This window comes from Rhinoderma darwinii, chromosome 2 (assembly GCF_050947455.1).
Source record: "Rhinoderma darwinii isolate aRhiDar2 chromosome 2, aRhiDar2.hap1, whole genome shotgun sequence".
In the NCBI taxonomy this organism is placed as follows: Eukaryota; Metazoa; Chordata; class Amphibia; order Anura; family Rhinodermatidae; genus Rhinoderma; species Rhinoderma darwinii.
In genome coordinates, this window is record NC_134688.1 from 479,268,347 (window position 1) to 479,291,989 (window position 23,643).

At 40.4% G+C, this 23,643-nt stretch overlaps 1 protein-coding gene across 2 annotated transcripts in view; it reads left to right on the plus strand.

Annotated features, from left to right (window-relative positions):
- LOC142741678 (uncharacterized) overlaps positions 1-23,643 on the plus strand; it is an 87,377-nt gene that overhangs the window by 714 nt on the left and 63,020 nt on the right. The gene's annotated exons all lie outside the window — the stretch shown is intronic.

The following is a 23,643-nucleotide window of genomic DNA, read 5'->3' on the forward strand; positions in this document are numbered from 1 at the left end:
TATAGTACAATGGGGGCACTGTTACTGTATATAGTACAATGGGGGGCACTATTACTGTATATAGCACAATGGAGGGCACTATTACTGTATATAGCACAATGGGGGGCACTGTTACTGTATATAGTACAATGGGGGGCACTATTACTGTATATAGCACAATGGAGGGCACTATTACTGTATATAGTACAATGGAGGGCACTATTACTGTATATAGCACAATGGGGGGCACTATTACTGTATATAGCACAATGGGGGACACTATTACTGTATATAGCACAATGGAGGGCACTATTACTGTATATAGCACAATGGAGGGCACTATTACTGTATATAGCACAATGGGGGGCACTATTACTGTATATAGCACAATGGGGGGCACTGTTACTGTATATAGTACAATGGGGGGCACTGTTACTGTATATAGCACAATGGAGGGCACTATTACTGTATATAGCACAATGGGGGGCACTGTTACTGTATATAGTACAATGGGGGGCACTATTACTGTATATAGCACAATGGGGGGCACTATTACTGTATATAGCACAATGGGGGGCACTGTTACTGTATATAGTACAATGGGGGGCACTGTTACTGTATATAGTACAATGGGGGGCACTATTACTGTATATAGCACAATGGGGGGCACTATTACTGTATATAGCACAATGGAGGGCACTATTACTGTATATAGCACAATGGGGGGCACTATTACTGTATATAGCACAAAGGGGGACACTGTTACTGTATATAGCACAATGGGGGCACTATTACTGTGTATAGTACAATGGGGGCACTATTACTGTGTATAGTACAATGAGGGCACTATTACTGTGTATAGCACAATGGGGGACACTATTAATGTATATAGTACAATGGGGCACTATTAATGTATATAGTACAATGGGGCACTATTAATGTATATAGTACAATGGGGCACTATTACTGTATATAGCACAATGGGGGGCACTATTACTGTATATAGCACAATGGGGGGCATTATTACTGTATATAGCAGAATGGGGGGCACTATTACTGTATATAGTACAATGGGGGCACTATTAGTATATATATAGCACAATAGGGGGCACTATTACTGTATATAGTACAATGGGGGGCACTATTACTGTATATAGCACAATGGGGGGCACTATTACTGTATATAGCACAATGGGGGCACTATTACTGTATATAGTACAATGGGGGCACTATTAGTATATATAGCACAATAGGGGGCACTATTACTGTATATAGTACAATGGGGGGCACTATTACTGTATATAGCACAATGGGGGGCACTATTACTGTATATAGCACAATGGGGGGCACTATTACTGTATATAGCACAATAGGGGGCACTATTACTGTATATAGCACAATGGGGGCACTATTACTGTATATAGCACAATGGGGGGCATTATTACTGTATATAGTACAATGGGGGCACTATTAGTATATATAGCACAATAGGGGGCACTATTACTGTATATAGTACAATGGGGGCACTATTACTGTATATAGCACAATGGGGGGCACTATTACTGTATATAGCACAATGGGGGGCACTATTACTGTATATAGCACAATGGGGGGCACTATTACTGTATATAGCACAATGGGGGGCACTATTACTGTATATAGCACAATGGGGGGCGCTATTACTGAATATAGTACAATGGGGGCACTGTTACTGTATATAGCACAATGGGGGCACTGTTACTGTATATAGCACAATGGGGGCACTATTACTGTATATAGCACAATGGGGGCACTATTACTGTATATAGCACAATGGGGGCACTATTACTGTATATAGTACAATGGGGGCACTATTACTGTATATAGCACAATGGTGGCACTATTACTGTATATAGCACAATGGTGGCACTATTACTGTATATAGCACAATGGTGGCACTATTACTGTATATAGCACAATGGTGGCACTATTACTGTATATAGCAGAATGGGGGCACTATTACTGTATATAGCACAATGGGGGCACTATTACTGTATATAGCACAATGGGGGGCACTATTACTGTATATAGCACAATGGGGGGCACTATTACTGTATATAGCACAATGGGGGGTACTATTACTGTATATAGCACAATGGGGGCACTATTACTGTATATAGCACAATGGGGGGCACTATTACTGTATATAGCACAATGGGGGGCACTATTACTGTATATAGCACAATGGGGGCACTATTACTGTATATAGCACAATGGGGGCACTGTTACTGTATATAGCACAATGGGGGCACTGTTACTGTATATAGTACAATGGGGGCACTACTGTATATAGCACAATGGGGGGCACTATTACTGTATATAGCACAATGGGGGCACTGTTACTGTATATAGCAGAATGGGGGGCACTATTACTGTATATAGCACAATGGGGGCACTATTAGTATATATAGCACAATGGGGGCACTGTTACTGTATATAGTACAATGGGGGCACTACTGTATATAGCACAATGGGGGGCACTATTACTGTATATAGCACAATGGGGGCACTGTTACTGTATATAGCACAATGGGGGCACTGTTACTGTATATAGCACAATGGGGGCACTGTTACTGTATATAGCACAATGGGGGCACTGTTACTGTATATAGTACAATGGGGGCACTATTACTGTATATAGCACAATGGTGGCACTATTACTGTATATAGCACAATGGTGGCACTATTACTGTATATAGCACAATGGGGGCACTATTACTGTATATAGTACAATGGGGGCACTATTACTGTATATAGCACAATGGGGGGCACTATTACTGTATATAGCACAATGGGGGCACTATTACTGTATATAGCACAATGGGGGGCACTATTACTGTATATAGCACAATGGGGGGTACTATTACTGTATATAGCACAATGGGGGGCACTATTACTGTATATAGTACAGTGGGGGCACTATTACTGTATATAGCACAATGGGGGCACTATTACTGTATATAGCACAATGGGGGCACTATTACTGTATATAGCACAATGGGAGCACTATTACTGTATATAGCACAATGGGGGGCACTATTACTGTATATAGCACAATGGGGGGCACTATTACTGTATATAGCACAATGGGGGCACTATTACTGTATATAGCACAATGGGGCACTATTACTGTATATAGCACAATGGGGGGCACTATTACTGTATATAGTACAATGGGGGGCACTATTACTGTATATAGTACAATGGGGGACACTATTACTGTATATAGCACAATGGGGACACTATTACTGTATATAGCACAATGGGGGGCACTATTACTGTATATAGCACAATGGGGGCACTATTACTGTCTATAGCACAATGCGGGCACTATTACTGTATATAGCACAATGGGAGCACTATTACTGTATATAGCACAATGGGGGGCACTATTACTGTATATAGCACAATGGGGGGCACTATTACTGTATATAGCACAATGGGGGCACTATTACTGTATATAGCACAATGGGGGCACTATTACTGTATATAGCACAATGGGGGGCACTATTACTGTATATAGTACAATGGGGGACACTATTACTGTAAATAGTACATTGGGGGGCACTATTACTGTATATAGCACAATGGGGACACTATTACTGTATATAGCACAATGGGGGCACTATTACTGTATATAGCACAATGGGGGGCACTATTACTGTATATAGCACAATGGGGGGCACTATTACTGTATATAGCACAATGGGGGGCACTATTACTGTATATAGCACAATGGGGGCACTACTGTATATAGCACAATGGGGGGCACTATTACTGTATATAGCACAATGGGGGGCACTGTTACTGTATATAGCACAATGGGGGCACTGTTACTGTATATAGCACAATGGGGGCACTGTTACTGTATATAGCACAATGGGGGCACTGTTACTGTATATAGCACAATGGGGGCACTGTTACTGTATATAGCACAATGGGGGCACTGTTACTGTATATAGCACAATGGGGGCACTGTTACTGTATATAGCACAATGGGGGCACTGTTACTGTATATAGTACAATGGGGGCACTATTACTGTATATAGTACAATGGGGGCACTGTTACTGTATATAGCACAATGGGGGCACTATTACTGTATATAGCACAATGGGGGCACTGTTACTGTATATAGTACAATGGGGGCACTGTTACTGTATATAGTACAATGGGGGCGCTATTACTGTATATAGCACAATGGGGGCGCTATTACTGTATATAGTACAATGGGGGGGCACTATTACTGTATATAGTACAATGGGGGCACTATTACTGTATATAGCACAATGGGGGCACTATTACTGTATATAGCACAATGGGGGGCACTATTACTGTATATAGCACAATGGGGGCACTATTACTGTATATAGCACAATGGAGGGCACTATTACTGTATATAGCACAATGGGGGCACTATTACTGTATATAGCACAATGGGGGTACTATTACTGTATATAGCACAATGGGGGCACTATTACTGTATATAGCACAATGGGGGCACTATTAGTATATATAGCACAATGGGGGGTACTATTACTGTATATAGCACAATGGGGGGCACTATTACTGTATATAGCACAATGGGGGCACTATTACTGTATATAGCACAATGGGGGGCACTATTACTGTATATAGCACAATGGGGGGCACTATTACTGTTACATAGATAATTTATTGAGTAAAGTTGAACTTGATGGACCTGTGTCTTTTTCAACTTGTCATTCATTGCTTGAATAATTATAACATTCAATGCCATCTGTCAGTAAATAATCTTCTTGCCTTTTTTTAAATGCTGACATATTATCTGCCATTACTACCTCTTGGGGTCGGACATTCCATAATTTGACTGCTCTAACTGTAAAAAACCCTTTCCTCTATTGATATCTGAACGTCTTTCTTCCACACGCAATGGTTGTCCCCTGGTCCTTTGTAAAGTCCTTGGAAAGAACAGATCATGTGCTAGTTCTCTGCGTTGACCACACGTATATTTATACATGTTAATAAGATCACCTCTAAGACGTCTATTTTCCAAGCTGAACAAGCCCAATCTAGTCTATCATTGCAAGCGACACCTCCCATCCCATGTAATAATCTAGTTTCCGTTTTTGTACCCTCTCCAGTTCTCATATGTCATTTTTACAATGTGGAGCCCAAAACGGAGTTGCATATTCTAGATGTGGCCTTACAAGGGATTTATAGAGGAGGTGATATTACATTATAGAGGAGGTGATATTACATTATAGAGGAGGTGATATTACATTATAGAGGGGGTGATATTACATTATAGAGGAGGTGATATTACATTATAGAGGAGGTGATATTACATTATAGAGGAGGTGATATTACATTATAGAGGAGGAGATATTACATTATAGAGGGGGTGATATTATATTATAGAGGAGGTGATATTACATTATAGAGGGGGTGATATTACATTATAGAGGAGGCGATATTACATTATAGAGGAGGCGATATTACATTATAGAGGAGGTGATATTACATTATAGAGGAGGTGATATTACATTATAGAGGGGGTGATATTACATTATAGAGGAGGTGATATTACATTATAGAGGAGGTGATATTACATTATAGAGGAGGTGATATTACATTATAGAGGTGGTGATATTACATTATAGAGGAGGTGATATTACATTATAGAGGGGGTGATATTACATTATAGAGGAGGTGATATTACATTATAGAGGAGGTGATATTACATTATAGAGGGGGTGATATTACATTATAGAGGGGGTGATATTATATTATAGAGGAGGTGATATTACATTATAGAGGAGGTGATATTACATTATAGAGGAGGTGATATTACATTATAGAGGAGGTGATATTACATTATACAGGAGGTGATATTACATTATAGAGGGGGTGATATTACATTATAGAGGAGGTGATATTACATTATAGAGGAGGTGATATTACATTATAGAGGAGGTGATATTACATTATAGAGGTGGTGATATTACATTATAGAGGAGGTGATATTACATTATAGAGGGGGTGATATTACATTATAGAGGAGGTGATATTACATTATAGAGGAGGTGATATTACATTATAGAGGGGGTGATATTACATTATAGAGGGGGTGATATTATATTATAGAGGAGGTGATATTACATTATAGAGGAGGTGATATTACATTATAGAGGAGGTGATATTACATTATAGAGGAGGTGATATTACATTATAGAGGAGGTGATATTACATTATAGAGGAGGTGATATTACATTATAGAGGAGGTGATATTACATTATAGAGGAGGTGATATTACATTATAGAGGTGATATTACATTATAGAGGAGGCGATATTACATTATAGAGGAGGCGATATTACATTATAGAGGAGGTGATATTACATTATAGAGGAGGTGATATTACATTATAGAGGGGGTGATATTACATTATAGAGGAGGTGATATTACATTATAGAGGAGGTGATATTACATTATAGAGGAGGTGATATTACATTATAGAGGGGGTGATATTACATTATAGAGGAGGTGATATTACATTATAGAGGAGGTGATATTACATTATAGAGGAGGTGATATTACATTATAGAGGAGGTGATATTACATTATAGAGGAGGTGATATTACATTATAGAGGAGGTGATATTACATTATAGAGGAGGTGATATTACATTATAGAGGAGGTGATATTACATTATAGAGGAGGTGATATTACATTATAGAGGAGGTGATATTACATTATAGAGGGGGTGATATTACATTATAGAGGAGGTGATATTACATTATAGAGGAGGCGATATTACATTATAGAGGAGGTGATATTACATTATAGAGGAGGCGATATTACATTATAGAGGAGGTGATATTACATTATAGAGGAGGTGATATTACATTATAGAGGAGGTGATATTACATTATAGAGGAGGCGATATTACATTATAGAGGAGGCGATATTACATTATAGAGGAGGTGATATTACATTATAGAGGAGGTGATATTACATTATAGAGGAGGTGATATTACATTATAGAGGAGGTGATATTATAGAGGAGGTGATATTACATTATAGAGGAGGTGATATTACATTATAGAGGAGGTGATATTACATTATAGAGGAGGTGATATTACATTATAGAGGGGGTGATATTACATTATAGAGGAGGTGATATTACATTATAGAGGAGGTGATATTACATTATAGAGGAGGTGATATTACATTATAGAGGAGGTGATATTACATTATAGAGGGGGTGATATTACATTATAGAGGAGGCGATATTACATTATAGAGGAGGTGATATTACATTATAGAGGAGGTGATATTACATTATAGAGGAGGTGATATTACATTATAGAGGAGGTGATATTACATTATAGAGGGGGTGATATTACATTATAGAGGAGGTGATATTACATTATAGAGGAGGTGATATTACATTATAGAGGAGGTGATATTACATTATAGAGGGGGTGATATTACATTATAGAGGAGGTGATATTACATTATAGAGGAGGTGATATTACATTATAGAGGAGGTGATATTACATTATAGAGGAGGTGATATTACATTATAGAGGGGGAGATATTACATTATAGAGGAGGTGATATTACATTATAGAGGAGGTGATATTACATTATAGAGGGGGTGATATTACATTATAGAGGGGGTGATATTACATTATAGAGGAGGCGATATTACATTATAGAGGAGGTGATATTACATTATAGAGGTGGTGATATTACATTATAGAGGAGGTGATATTACATTATAGAGGAGGTGATATTACATTATAGAGGGGGTGATATTACATTATAGAGGAGGTGATATTATAGAGGAGGTGATATTACATTATAGAGGAGGTGATATTACATTATAGAGGAGGTGATATTACATTATAGAGGAGGTGATATTACATTATAGAGGAGGAGATATTACATTATAGAGGAGGTGATGTTACATTATAGAGGAGGTGATATTACATTATAGAGGAGGTGATATTACATTATAGAGGAGGAGATGTTACATTATAGAGGAGGTGATATTACATTATAGAGGGGGTGATATTACATTATAGAGGAGGTGATATTATAGAGGAGGTGATATTACATTATAGAGGAGGTGATATTACATTATAGAGGAGGTGATATTACATTATAGAGGAGGTGATATTACATTATAGAGGAGGCGATATTACATTATAGAGGAGGTGATATTACATTATAGAGGAGGTGATATTACATTATAGAGGGGGTGATATTACATTATAGAGGAGGTGATATTACATTATAGAGGAGGTGATATTACATTATAGAGGAGGTGATATTACATTATAGAGGAGGTGATATTACATTATAGAGGAGGTGATATTACATTATAGAGGAGGTGATATTACATTATAGAGGAGGTGATATTACATTATAGAGGAGGTGATATTACATTATAGAGGAGGTGATATTACATTATAGAGGAGGTGATATTACATTATAGAGGGGGTGATATTACATTATAGAGGAGGTGATATTACATTATAGAGGAGGTGATATTACATTATAGAGGGGGTGATATTACATTATAGAGGAGGTGATATTACATTATAGAGGGGGTGATATTACATTATAGAGGAGGTGATATTACATTATAGAGGAGGTGATATTACATTATAGAGGAGGTGATATTACATTATAGAGGAGGTGATATTACATTATAGAGGAGGTGATATTACATTATAGAGGGGGTGATATTACATTATAGAGGAGGTGATATTACATTATAGAGGGGGTGATATTACATTATAGAGGAGGTGATATTACATTATAGAGGAGGTGATATTACATTATACAGGAGGTGATATTACATTATAGAGGAGGTGATATTACATTATAGAGGAGGTGATATTACATTATAGAGGAGGTGATATTACATTATAGAGGAGGTGATATTACATTATAGAGGAGGTGATATTACATTATACAGGAGGTGATATTACATTATAGAGGAGGCGATATTACATTATAGAGGAGGTGATATTACATTATAGAGGAGGAGATATTACATTATAGAGGAGGTGATATTACATTATAGAGGAGGTGATATTACATTATAGAGGAGGTGATATTACATTATAGAGGAGGTGATATTACATTATAGAGGAGGTGATATTACATTATAGAGGAGGTGATATTACATTATAGAGGAGGTGATATTACATTATAGAGGGGGTGATATTACATTATAGAGGAGGTGATATTACATTATAGAGGAGGTGATATTACATTATAGAGGAGGTGATATTACATTATAGAGGAGGTGATATTACATTATAGAGGAGGCGATATTACATTATAGAGGAGGCGATGTTACATTATAGAGGGGGTGATATTACATTATAGAGGAGGTGACGTTACATTATAGAGGAGGCGATGTTACATTATAGAGGAGGCGATGTTACATTATAGAGGAGGTGATATTACATTATAGAGGAGGTGATATTACATTATAGAGGAGGTGATATTACATTATAGAGGAGGTGATATTACATTATAGAGGAGGTGATATTACATTATAGAGGAGGTGATGTTACATTATAGAGGAGGCGATGTTACATTATAGAGGAGGTGATATTACATTATAGAGGGGGTGATATTACATTATAGAGGGTGATATTACATTATAGAGGAGGTGATATTACATTATAGAGGAGGTGATATTACATTATAGAGGGGGCGATATTACATTATAGAGGAGGTGATATTACATTATAGAGGAGGTGATATTACATTATAGAGGGGGTGATATTACATTATAGAGGAGGTGATATTACATTATAGAGGAGGTGATATTACATTATAGAGGAGGTGATATTACATTATAGAGGAGGTGATATTACATTATACAGGAGGTGATATTACATTATAGAGGTGATATTACATTATAGAGGAGGTGATATTACATTATAGAGGAGGTGATATTATAGAGGAGGTGATATTACATTATAGAGGAGGTGATATTATAGAGGGGGTGATATTACATTATAGAGGAGGTGATATTACATTATAGAGGAGGTGATATTACATTATAGAGGAGGTGATATTACATTATAGAGGGGGTGATATTACATTATAGAGGAGGTGATATTACATTATAGAGGAGGTGATATTACATTATAGAGGGGTGATATTACATTATAGAGGAGGTGATATTACATTATAGAGGAGGTGATATTACATTATAGAGGAGGTGATATTACATTATAGAGGAGGAGATATTACATTATAGAGGAGGTGATATTACATTATAGAGGAGGTGATATTACATTATAGAGGGGGTGATATTACATTATAGAGGGGTGATATTACATTATAGAGGGGGTGATATTACATTATAGAGGAGGTGATATTACATTATAGAGGAGGTGATATTACATTATAGAGGAGGTGATATTACATTATAGAGGAGGTGATATTACATTATAGAGGAGGTGATATTACATTATAGAGGAGGTGATATTATAGAGGGGGTGATATTACATTATAGAGGAGGTGATATTACATTATAGAGGAGGTGATATTACATTATAGAGGAGGTGATATTACATTATAGAGGAGGTGATGTTACATTATAGAGGAGGTGATATTACATTATAGAGGAGGTGATATTACATTATAGAGGGGGTGATATTACATTATAGAGGAGGTGATGTTACATTATAGAGGAGGTGATGTTACATTATAGAGGAGGTGATATTACATTATAGAGGAGGTGATATTACATTATAGAGGAGGTGATATTACATTATAGAGGGGGTGATATTACATTATAGAGGAGGTGACATTACATTATAGAGGAGGCGATATTACATTATAGAGGGGGTGATATTACATTATAGAGGAGGTGACATTACATTATAGAGGAGGCGATATTACATTATAGAGGGGGTGATATTACATTATAGAGGAGGTGATATTACATTATAGAGGAGGTGATATTACATTATAGAGGAGGTGATATTACATTATAGAGGAGGTGATATTACATTATAGAGGGTGATATTACATTATAGAGGAGGTGATATTACATTATAGAGGAGGTGATATTACATTATAGAGGAGGTGATATTACATTATAGAGGAGGTGATATTACATTATAGAGGAGGTGATATTACATTATAGAGGAGGTGATATTACATTATAGAGGAGGTGATATTACATTATAGAGGAGGTGATATTACATTATAGAGGAGGTGATATTACATTATAGAGGGCGCAATGTTGCATTTAAATCACATGTTTTATCTCTCTTTTTATACACCTGGTACCAGAATACCCAGGTCCCTCTCTTGTTCCATTATCCCCAGTTTTATTCCATTTGATATATATGAATTAATGCTATTATTGTATCCTACATGCATTCCTTTACATTTATCAACATTAAATTTCATTGCCATGTTTCTGCCCATGCTGCGGCTTATATTGGTCTGTCTGTAATATTTTATAATCCAGCAGATTTTTAACTATTCTGCAAAGTTTTATATTGTCAGCAAAAAGCGGACACCTTGCTATAAATCCCATCCACAAGGTCATTACTAGAGATGAAAAAGTATTGGACTTAACACCTATCCTTGCGGTGCCCGCTGCTCCCAGTACAGATCCTTAGTAATGTACTGTATATATATCTATCAGTGTATAGATATATACAGTACATTACTATCAGTGTATAGATATATATACAGTACATTACTATCAGTGTATAGATATATATACAGTACATTACTATCAGTGTATAGATATATATACAGTACATTACTATCAGTGTATAGATATATATACAGTACATTACTATCAGTGTATAGATATATATACACGGTACATTGCTATCAGTGTATAGATATATATACAGTACATTACTATCAGTGTATAGATATATACAGTACATTACTATCAGTGTATAGATATATACAGTACATTACTATCAGTGTATAGATATATATACACGGTACATTGCTATCAGTGTATAGATATATATATACAGTACATTACTATCAGTGTATAGATATATATACAGTACATTACTATCAGTGTATAGATATATATATACAGTACATTACTATCAGTGTATAGATATATATACAGTACATTACTATCAGTGTATAGATATATATACGGTACATTACAATCAGTGTATAGATATATATACGGTACATTACTATCAGTGTATAGATATAACAGTACATTACTATCAGTGTATAGATATATGTACATTACTATCAGTGTATAGATATATATACAGTACATTACTATCAGTGTATAGATATATATACAGTACATTACTATCAGTGTATAGATATATATATATATATATATATATATATATACAGTACATTACTATCAGTGTATAGATATAACAGTACATTACTATCAGTGTATAGATATATGTACATTACTATCAGTGTATAGATATATATACAGTACATTACTATCAGTGTATAGATATATATATATATATATATATATATATACAGTACATTACTATCAGTGTATAGATATATATACGGTACATTACTATCAGTGTATAGATATATATATATATATATATATATATATATACAGTACATTACTATCAGTGTATAGATATATATACGGTACATTACTATCAGTGTATAGATATATATATACGGTACATTACTATCAGTGTATAGATATATATACGGTACATTACTATCAGTGTATAGATATATACAGTACATTACTATCAGTGTATAGATATAACAGTACATTACTATCAGTGTATAGATATATGTACATTACTATCAGTGTATAGATATATATACAGTACATTACTATCAGTGTATAGATATATATATACAGTACATTACTATCAGTGTATAGATATATATATACAGTACATTACTATCAGTGTATAGATATATATATACAGTACATTACTATCAGTGTATAGATATATACCGTACATTACTATCAGTGTATAGATATATACCGTACATTACTATCAGTGTATAGATATATATATATATATATACAGTACATTACTATCAGTGTATAGATATATATACAGTACATTACTATCAGTGTATAGATATATACAGTACATTACTATCAGTGTATAGATATATACAGTACATTACTATCAGTGTATAGATAGATATATACAGTACATTACTATCAGTGTATAGATATATACAGTACATTACTATCAGTGTATAGATATATATACAGTACATTACTATCAGTGTATAGATATATATACGGTACATTACTATCAGTGTATAGATATATATACGGTACATTACAATCAGTGTATAGATATATATACACGGTACATTACTATCAGTGTATAGATATACAGTACATTTGTAATGGGAGGAAGGAGGTGAAGGGAAAGTGAGCCCTAATCTACCCACCGCCCTGTCCCTGCCTACTTGCAACGACCCGCCCTAGGCGACGAGGTACAACTGGGTGGCGGTCCCTACGCTGGCTAAGTGCACAGGAAGACAAAACAGGGAACACGCAAGGGAAGGGGCAGTAGCCACGGAACGCCACGAGGAAACGGGGCGGCGAACGAACAGTCAGGACCAGGACGAAGTGAGTACACCCCGAGCGGGCACGGAGACAGAAGCAAGCCAGGGGCAAAGCAAAGCAGGTCAAGAAACTGCAGCAAGGCAGAAGCACGGCAGAAGCAGGCTGGAGCAAGCAGCAGTGGGGCCAGGAATCCAAAAGAATTACAAGCACTGAGGGAGAGCACAGGGCAGGTAATAAAGGGCAGGGGGCGGAGCTAACTCCGACAGACCAGGCCGCGATAGGCTCTCCCACTCCTGAGCCTGCCACCCTGGTTGGTGGGAGATGGTGTCAGTCGAACAGGTCTGGCCTCAGGTGTGGATTGATTAATCCCAGGAGTATAGCTAGATGAAGTACCTGGCAGATCCCTAACAGTACTCCCCTTTTATGAGGGGCCACCGGACCCTTACTAAGGGGACCCGGTTTAGTGGGGAAGAGGAGGTGGAACCTCCTGATCAATACCCCAGCGTGAACATCACGGGCAGGTACCCAAGTCCTCTCCTCCGGCCCGTATCCTCTCCAATGGACCAGGTACTGGAGGGAGCCCTGGACCATCCTACTGTCCATAATCTTGGCCACCTCGAATTCCACCCCCTCAGGGGTGAGAACGGGAACAGGAGGTATCCTCGAGGGGGACCAGGACGGGGAGCAGCGTTTAAGGAGGGAGGCATGGAAGACGTCATGTATGCGAAAGGATGGGGGGAGCTCCAGACGGAAGGATACAGGGTTGAGGACTTCAATGATCTTATAAGGTCCAATAAATCGGGGAGCAAACTTCCTGGACGGAACCTTAAGGCGCAAGTTCCTGGACGACAACCAGACCAGATCCCCGACGACAAACCGGGGGTTAGCAGAACGTCTACTATCCGCCTGAATCTTTTGTGCGCTCTGGGACGCCTCTAGGTTCTTCTGAACCTGGGCCCAGACAGTGCACAGTTCCCGATGAACCTCCTCTACCTCAGGATTATTGGAACAACCAGGGGAGACGGAGGAGAACCTTGGGTTAAACCCGAAATTACAGAAAAACGGGGAGACCCCTGACGAGTTACTGACCCGGTTATTCAGGGAAAATTCAGCAAGGGGAAGGAATGAGACCCAATCGAATTGACAGTCAGAGATGAAACACCTTAAATATTGTTCCAGGGATTGGTTGGTCCTTTCCGTTTGGCCATTAGTTTCGGGATGGAAGGCGGAGGAGAAGGACAGATCAATCTCCAACTTTTTACAAAAAGCTCTCCAAAATAAGGAAACAAATTGTACCCCTCTGTCAGAAACGATATTGACTGGGGCCCCATGGAGACGCAGGATGTGTTTCACAAACAAAGAAGCTAACGTCTTGGCGTTAGGTAGCTTCTTAAGGGGCACAAAGTGGCACATCTTGCTGAAGCGGTCGACTACCACCCACACCACCGACTTGCCCTGAGATGGAGGCAAATCGGTGATAAAATCCATGGAGATATGGGTCCAAGGTCTCTGGGGAATGGGCAAGGAACGTAGTAGGCCCGCAGGTCGGGACCTAGGGGTTTTGGACCTAGCGCAAACCTCACAAGCGGCGACGTAAGCCCTAACATCTTTAGGCAACCCAGGCCACCAATAGTTTCTGGTAATGAGGTGTTTGGTGCCCAAGATGCCAGGATGACCAGACAGAGCGGAGTCATGGCTTTCCCTGAGTACCCTCAGCCGGTATTGCAGGGGAACAAACAGTTTGTCCCCAGGGACGTTCCCGGGAGCTGCACCCTGATCAGCCGCGATATCAGAAGCTAAATCAGAATCCGTGGCAGAGACGATTATACCAGGGGGTAAAATACAAGCAGGATCCTTCTCGGAAGGAGGATTGGCCATGAAACTACGTGACAGAGCGTCAGCCTTAATATTCTTGGACCCAGCCCTATAGGTAACCAAGAAATTAAATCTGGTAAAGAATAGTGCCCACCGAGCTTGTCTAGGATTAAGCCTCCGGGCCGATTCTAGGAAAACCAGATTCTTGTGATCCGTAAGGACCGTTACCTGGTGTCTGGCCCCCTCCAGGAAGTGCCGCCACTCCTCAAAAGCCCATTTAATGGCTAGAAGTTCGCGGTTGCCAATATCATAGTTACTCTCCGTGGGCGAAAACTTCCTAGAGAAGTAAGCACAGGGGCGGAGATGGGTGAGGGAGCTGGTACCCTGGGACAAGACGGCCCCCACTCCCACCTCGGAAGCGTCAACCTCCACAATAAATGGCTCCTCTTGGTTGGGCTGAATCAGCACGGGGGCCGAGATAAAGCACTTCTTGAGGGTCTCAAAGGCCTGGACGGCCTCAGGGGGCCAATGGAGGACATCGGCACCCTTGCGGGTAAGGTCCGTAAGAGGCTTAGCGACGACCGAGAAGTTGGCAATAAATCTCCTGTAATAGTTGGCGAACCCTAAAAAACACTGTAACGCCTTAAGGGAGGCAGGTTGGACCCATTCCGCCACAGCTTGAACCTTGGCAGGGTCCATGCGGAATTCATGAGGAGTGAGGATTTGCCCTAAAAATGGTATCTCCTGTACCCCAAAGACACATTTTTCAGTCTTAGCAAACAGATTATTCTCCCGAAGGACCTGGAGCACCTTCCTGACATGCTCCACGTGGGAGGACCAGTCCTTGGAAAACACCAGTATGTCATCAAGGTACACAACAAGAAAATTACCCAGGTACTCTCTCAGGATTTCATTAATAAAATTCTGGAAGACAGCAGGGGCATTACACAACCCAAAGGGCATGACCAGGTATTCGAAATGACCCTCGGGTGTGTTGAACGCAGTTTTCCACTCATCCCCCTCTTTGATGCGGATAAGGTTATATGCCCCCCGTAGATCGAACTTAGAAAACCATTGGGCTCCCTGAACCTGATTAAAAAGATCCGGAATCAAAGGAAGTGGGTACTGGTTCCTTACGGTGACCTTATTCAGGTTACGATAATCAATGCACGGCCTAAGACCACCATCCTTCTTCCCCACGAAGAAGAAGCCAGCACCTACAGGAGAAGTCGAGGGGCGAATGAAACCCTTGGCCAGGCATTCTTGGATATACACCCTCATCGCTTCACGCTCAGGACATGAAAGATTAAATATCCTACCCTTAGGAAGCTTGGCACCAGGCACCAAATCGATAGCGCAATCGTAATCTCTATGGGGGGGCAACACCTCGGAGGCCTCCTTAGAAAACACATCGGCGAAGTCCTGAACAAACTCAGGAAGCGTGTTTACCTCCTCCCGGGGAGAAATAGAGTTAACAGAAAGACATGACATAAGACATTCATTACCCCATTTGGTGAGATCCCCAGTATTCCAATCAAATGTGGGATTATGCAGCTGCAACCAGGGAAGGCCTAAAACCAGATCAGACGATAATCCCTGCATCACCAGTACAGAGCACTGCTCCAAATGCATGGTGCCAACAAGGAGTTCAAAAACAGGAGTATGCTGAGTAAAATAACCATTAGCAAGGGGAGTTGAGTCGATTCCTACTACAGGGATAGGATAAGGTAAATCAATACAAGGCATCTTTAGCGACATAGCAAATTCCGCAGACATGATATTAGCAGATGACCCTGAATCCACGAAAGCACTGCCCGTGGCAGCCCGGCCAGCAAACGAGACCTGAAAGGGAAGCAAAATTTTATTGCGTTTCACATTAACGGGAAATACCTGTGCGCCCAAGTGACCTCCCCGATGATCACTTAGGCGCGGAAGTTTTCCGGCTTCTTATTCTTGCGCCTGGGACAGGTGTTCAGTAGATGCTTGTCGTCCCCACAGTAGAAGCAGAGCCCATTCATTCTGCGAAACTCCCTACGTTGTCGAGGGGACATGGAGGCCCCGAGTTGCATAGGTACCTCCGAGTCCTCCGTGGAGGGGCGAGGAGACGGGACCTCGGGGGGGATCGCAGAAAAGTCAGAGGGGAGCACACTGAAGCGTTCTAGCTGACGTTCCCTGAGACGTCGGTCAAGTCGTACTGCTAGGGCCATAAGCTGGTCAAGGGAGTCAGGCGAGGGGTAGCTAACCAGCAGATCCTTCAGGGCGTCCGATAATCCTAACCTAAACTGGCACCTTAGGGCCGGGTCGTTCCACTGAGAAGCTACGCACCACTTCCTAAAATCAGAACAGTATTCCTCAACCGGTCTCCTACCCTGACGTAAGGTCACCAGCTGACTCTCGGCTAAAGCAGTCCTGTCAGTCTCGTCGTAAATGAGTCCGAGGGCAGAGAAAAAACGATCAACAGAGGAAAGTTCAGGGGCGTCAGGAGCCAAGGAGAAGGCCCACTCTTGGGGCCCTTCCTGGAGTCGGGATATGATGATACCCACCCGCTGGTTCTCGGAACCTGAGGAGTGGGGCTTTAGGCGGAAATACAGTCTGCAACTCTCCCGGAAGGAGAGAAACGTCTTGCGGTCCCCTGAAAACCGGTCAGGTAGCTTGAGGTCGGGTTCTAGAGGTGAGGTGAGGGGTACTACTAAAGCAGCGTCACCCTGATTGACCCTTTGGGCCAGGGCCTGGACCTGTAGGGAGAGGCCCTGCATCTGCTGGGTCAGGGTCTCAAGGGGGTCCATGATAGCGTCAGCGTAGGAGAAATGGTAGACTAGGTAAGGGCTTGTAATTATGTAATGGGAGGAAGGAGGTGAAGGGAAAGTGAGCCCTAATCTACCCACCGCCCTGTCCCTGCCTACTTGCAACGACCCGCCCTAGGCGACGAGGTACAACTGGGCGGCGGTCCCTACGCTGGCTAAGTGCACAGGAAGACAAACAGGGAACACGCAAGGGAAGGGGCAGTAGCCACGGAACGCCACGAGGAAACGGGGCGGCGAACGAACAGTCAGGACCAGGACGAAGTGAGTACACCCGAGCGGGCACGGAGACAGAAGCAAGCCAGGGGCAAAGCAAAGCAGGTCAAGAAACTGCAGCAAGGCAGAAGCACGGCAGAAGCAGGCTGGAGCAAGCAGCAGTGGGGCCAGGAATCCAAAAGAATTACAAGCACTGAGGGAGAGAACAGGGCAGGTAATAAAGGGCAGGGGGCGGAGCTAACTCCGACAGACCAGGCCGCGATATGCTCTCCCACTCCTGAGCCTGCCACCCTGGTTGGTGGGAGATGGTGTCAGTCGAACAAGTCTGGCCTCAGGTGTGGATTGATTAATCCCAGGAGTATAGCTAGATGAAGTACCTGGCAGATCCCTAACAACATTACTATCAGTGTATAGATATATATACAGCACATTACTATCAGTGTATAGATATATATACAGTACATTACTATCAGTGTATAGATATATATACAGTACATTACTATCAGTGTATAGATATATATATACAGTACATTACTATCAGTGTATAGATATATATACAGTACATTACTATCAGTGTATAGATATATATACAGTACATTACTATCAGTGTATAGATATATATATACAGTACATTACTATCAGTGTATAGATATATATATATACAGTACATTACTATCAGTGTATAGATATATATACAGTACATTACTATCAGTGTATAGATATATATATACAGTACATTACTATCAGTGTATAGATATATATATACAGTACATTACTATCAGTGTATAGATATATATACAGTACATTACTATCAGTGTATAGATATATATATACAGTACATTACTATCAGTGTATAGATATATATATATACAGTACATTACTATCAGTGTATAGATATATATATATATACAGTACATTACTATCAGTGTATAGATATGCCGGTACATTAAAGTTTAAAATTAAATAATGCTAAATAAATAAAAAAAACAGACATTACAATAAAAATGAAGTCCCAATACATAAAATATTCACATATTCGGTATCGCCGCGACAGTAATAACACATTTATAGCGTCATTCATGTTTGCGCTGATGTAAAAAAAAAAATTCCTTTCTTTCACTTATTGTGAGGCGCGAGGTCTGATTGAACTTTGAACCTCCATGTGCCCCACATTAATAGTAATTAACCCCATCATGTACCGCACACATTAACCCAATGTTGTCCATTATGAATGAGGAACGTGATGGGGTTAATTACTATTAATGTGCGGCACATGGAGGATCAATATTCATCCCACCTCATGCCTCACATCCGAAAATTAGTACTAGGAAAAAAAGCAAAAAGGGAGACACGGCGCCAAGTAGCGTGATCAATAGTATAAGGAGCAAAAAAACGGTACATAAATGCTCACCTGTTCAGTGGCAAATTACCGGCATGTAATTTGTATCAATAAACTGCTGCCAATCCCAGACGCAATCCCCGTGGAGATGCCAAAGTAATATTGAAGTAAGAGAAAAAACGGGATAAACGGCGCTGCTTATAAAGGTACGGTTTATTAGAAGGATGCTACGCGTTTCGGCGCCGGACCGGCGTCTTCATCAGGCATCAATGCCTGATGAAGACGCTGGTCCGGCGCCAAAACGCGTAGCATCCTTCTAATAAACCGTACCTTTATAAGCAGCGCCGTTTATCCCGTTTTTTCTCTTCAATATCACATCAGAAAATGGAAGACCTTTTTATTTAATTTATTTTATTGTTGGCAAAGTATCGTTTTGGTATCGAGTATCGCAATATTACACGAAGTATCGGTATCCAAGTCCAAATTCTGGTATCGTGACGTCCCTACATAGAACCCGAACATGTTGGTTAGGCAGGACCTGTTTTGCTAGTTATCGGTTATTAGACTTTTCTCCGCTATATACTTTTCCAGTTCATCTCTTAGAATACCCCCAAATATTTAGCATACCACAGATGTCAGGCTTACTGGATTTTGCCCTTCTTAAATATTGGTACAACATCAGCCGTCCTCCAATCCTGTGGCACTGATTCTGTTACAAGAGTAAGAAGATGAGATACAATGGTTTGTCCAATACTGAGCTCAATTCCCTTAATACTTGTGGGCCGGGGAATTTATCAATATTTATTTTGCTCAGACGTAGCTGCACTTCCTCCTGTGTTAAGCAGGTAATATTGGGGGGGGGGGGGGGGCTTTGTCACTGTCCCCTGAATATCTGACATTGGGAGATTATGAGTGAACACGGATGAAAAGTACATGTTTTAGGCTTTGTTCACATCTGAGTCGGGTCCCGTTCTGACGTTCCCTCGGAGCTTTCAGTCGGAACGGAACACTGACTGAAACGACCGGAAACCATAGGTTTCCATTTGCATCACCATTGATTTCAATGTTGACGGATCTGGGGCCAATGGTTTCCATTTGTCTCCGTTGTGTAAGGGTTCCGTCGTTTTGATGGAATCAATACCGTAGTCGACTGCGCTATTCGTTCCATCAAAACAACGTAAGTCTGCTTATATGTGTGTGTAGAGCCCACGCCCGAGGCAAAAGGTGGATGTTCTGGCAGTCAGAGCCCATCACCGCGCAAAAAATATTTTTTGCAACGATATAGGTCCAGCAAACCGGACCACCCACCACCAGCCAGCCCCAAGCAAGGACCCAATGCTCCACACATACATGTGAACATACCCTACCCACAAAACACCATAATAAAAATATTATATACATATCATGTGACCACAAAAAAAACTATAAATATATATGTACATCTATCAATCCATGTTGTCTGCATGAGGGCCACAGAAATTTGAAATATCCCCCCCCCCCCCGGTCATCCGTGGACCTCATGCCGAGACACATGAACAAATAAAGGTGAACAAACCATGAACACACAAATCAGATTGTCACGTAGGGTTAGTGGACACACTGGGCCGTACCATCTTGGCGGTATGGCAGCTGGCCAACAGGGCGCAGGTCACAGTCTATAGTTCGTATAGTGTACCTGTGGCAGCTCGGACAGTAGAAAGACCGGCACGGCTGGGACTAGGCAGCAGGTAGATATCAGGCGTAGAGTAGCAGGACAGGTGTAGAATACAGCACAGCACGACTACAGCACAGCACGACACTAGAACAGGATAGCACGTGATAAAGGAACAGGGAACACTGGGAACTGGAAAACACTAGACGACCATTTGCATAGACAAACTTCGGGTACGACAACAACGCTCAGGCATGGGGGTTGGGCCCAGGGTACTCATGGGCTAATTTTACATTAAACTCCGGTGTGCGCGCTGCCCCTTTACGCACGCAATCTACGGGACCCGGCCGAGGTAAGCAGAAGTGAGCGCTGGCATCTCCTGAGGAGGAGACTGGGGCCAGCGCTCGCAGACCCAAGGCTGCGGCCGTCAGGAGGTGAGTGAGCCTGAGGGCCCGCAGCCATGGACATGGCACAGATCTTTTTTGCACTTATGTGGTTATATATATGTGTATATATATATAATCTCCCTAATTATACAAAAAAGTGATATACAAAGAGTGTGGTCAAAACAAAAGTGTCCAGGGAGCGCAGGACAACGTCCCAGATACGTAATCCCTCATTCTTCCATCCAAAACGTTATATTTATGAAGAAGATATGAAAGATCCATTATCTATAAGTCCATTAGTCGTCTTTCCGGTTTTCTTGATTCAAGATGTGATCTTTAGTTCTCCTAAATATCAAATGGGTTTCACTCCGCACAAAATCGCTCAGTATCAGTCCACATAGTATGGTTCAGTAACCAACCGCTAGCACAGATAAAAAAATGTTACTATTAGTAATACATGACCATATATTTACAGAAAGGATGCAAAGCTCTGTAATTCATTTAAACCTTTGGAGACCTGGTATCCAGTGTCACAATCCACTTAAAGGGAATGTGTCGCTAGAATTTTTATTTTTTTTCAGTTAAACAATGTGATTACACATTGTTTTAATTTTTTCACAAGTCAGGAAATATTATAAATTAATTCTAATTTATAACATTTCCATGTGCTGGCCACTAGAGGGAGCAATTCCCAAAATTGCAGCATTGGCATGTGGTAAAGCAACCTCATTGCTTTATGCTGCAAAATTGGGGTGGACACACTCTCTTTAGTGTCCTCACACAATCCCCCCTCCCTTATTCTGGCTAGTGCCAGGAGGAGGGGGTTTGAATCGTCAAACCTCCTACACTGTGTGCCGCCATTTTCTGAGCGACTGCACAGTGTAGGAGGCTTAGATACAGGGCTCATCAGACAGTATCACACGTACATAAACAAACATAATACACACATCACATACACGAACATAAATTACCTGATCCTGTCGCTGCCTCCGGTCTTATTTCTTGAGCCTTCGCTTCGTTGAACATATGGCCGGAAGCCGCGGCCGGAAGTCGTCATCTTACTGTCCGGCAGCGGCTTCCGGTCCACATAAAAATGGCGTCGGATTTCGCTCTATGAACGTGCTTCGTTTTGGTCTCTGTGGGAGCGGCGCATGCTTCTGAGAATGGAACGGCTCCCGTTCGCATTCTCTATGGGACTGTATGTGCCGTATTCCATCTCTGTATGTTTTGTGAATCAACACATACAGAGATGAAAAAAAAAAATGGTAGCCCCCATAGAGAAGTAAAAGTAAGAACACAGTAAAAAGTAGAACATGAGAACACAATTAAAATGTATGTTATCATATTAAAAGCAATATAATAATAATAAAAATAAATAAATCATGACACCTTCCCTTTAATCTCCCTACGTAAGATTTTTCAAAGCCTCTATTCAGGAACCTCTTCATTAGGTTCTTGGATAGTTGTTCAAAGCAATCAGGAGAGGAACCAATACGTCTAGCTCGAAGAGATTGTCCTCGTGGGATTGCCTAAAGGGGTTTCCAGAGTTAAAACGTCTATGTTATAGTCCTACAAACTCCTAAGGCATTATAGTACCGTGCTAGGTTGTGTCCCAAGAGAACACCCTCCCATCCTTAATGAGTGGACAAATCTATAATTTATGCCGTGCAATAAGAGCGTGAGGCCATGTATGTAAAAATTAAAAAAATTATTATCACAAAAATAAGACAAACACTTAAAGGGTGTACGATAAAGGGAAGACTCTACACGATTTGTCTGTCTTACCATGTAAAATCAATAAACTAAATATATAACAAGTGTACTATGGTCTCTGTAATGAATTTATAGCATGTGGGAGGTTGTTCACCTAAAAATAGTCGCATCCC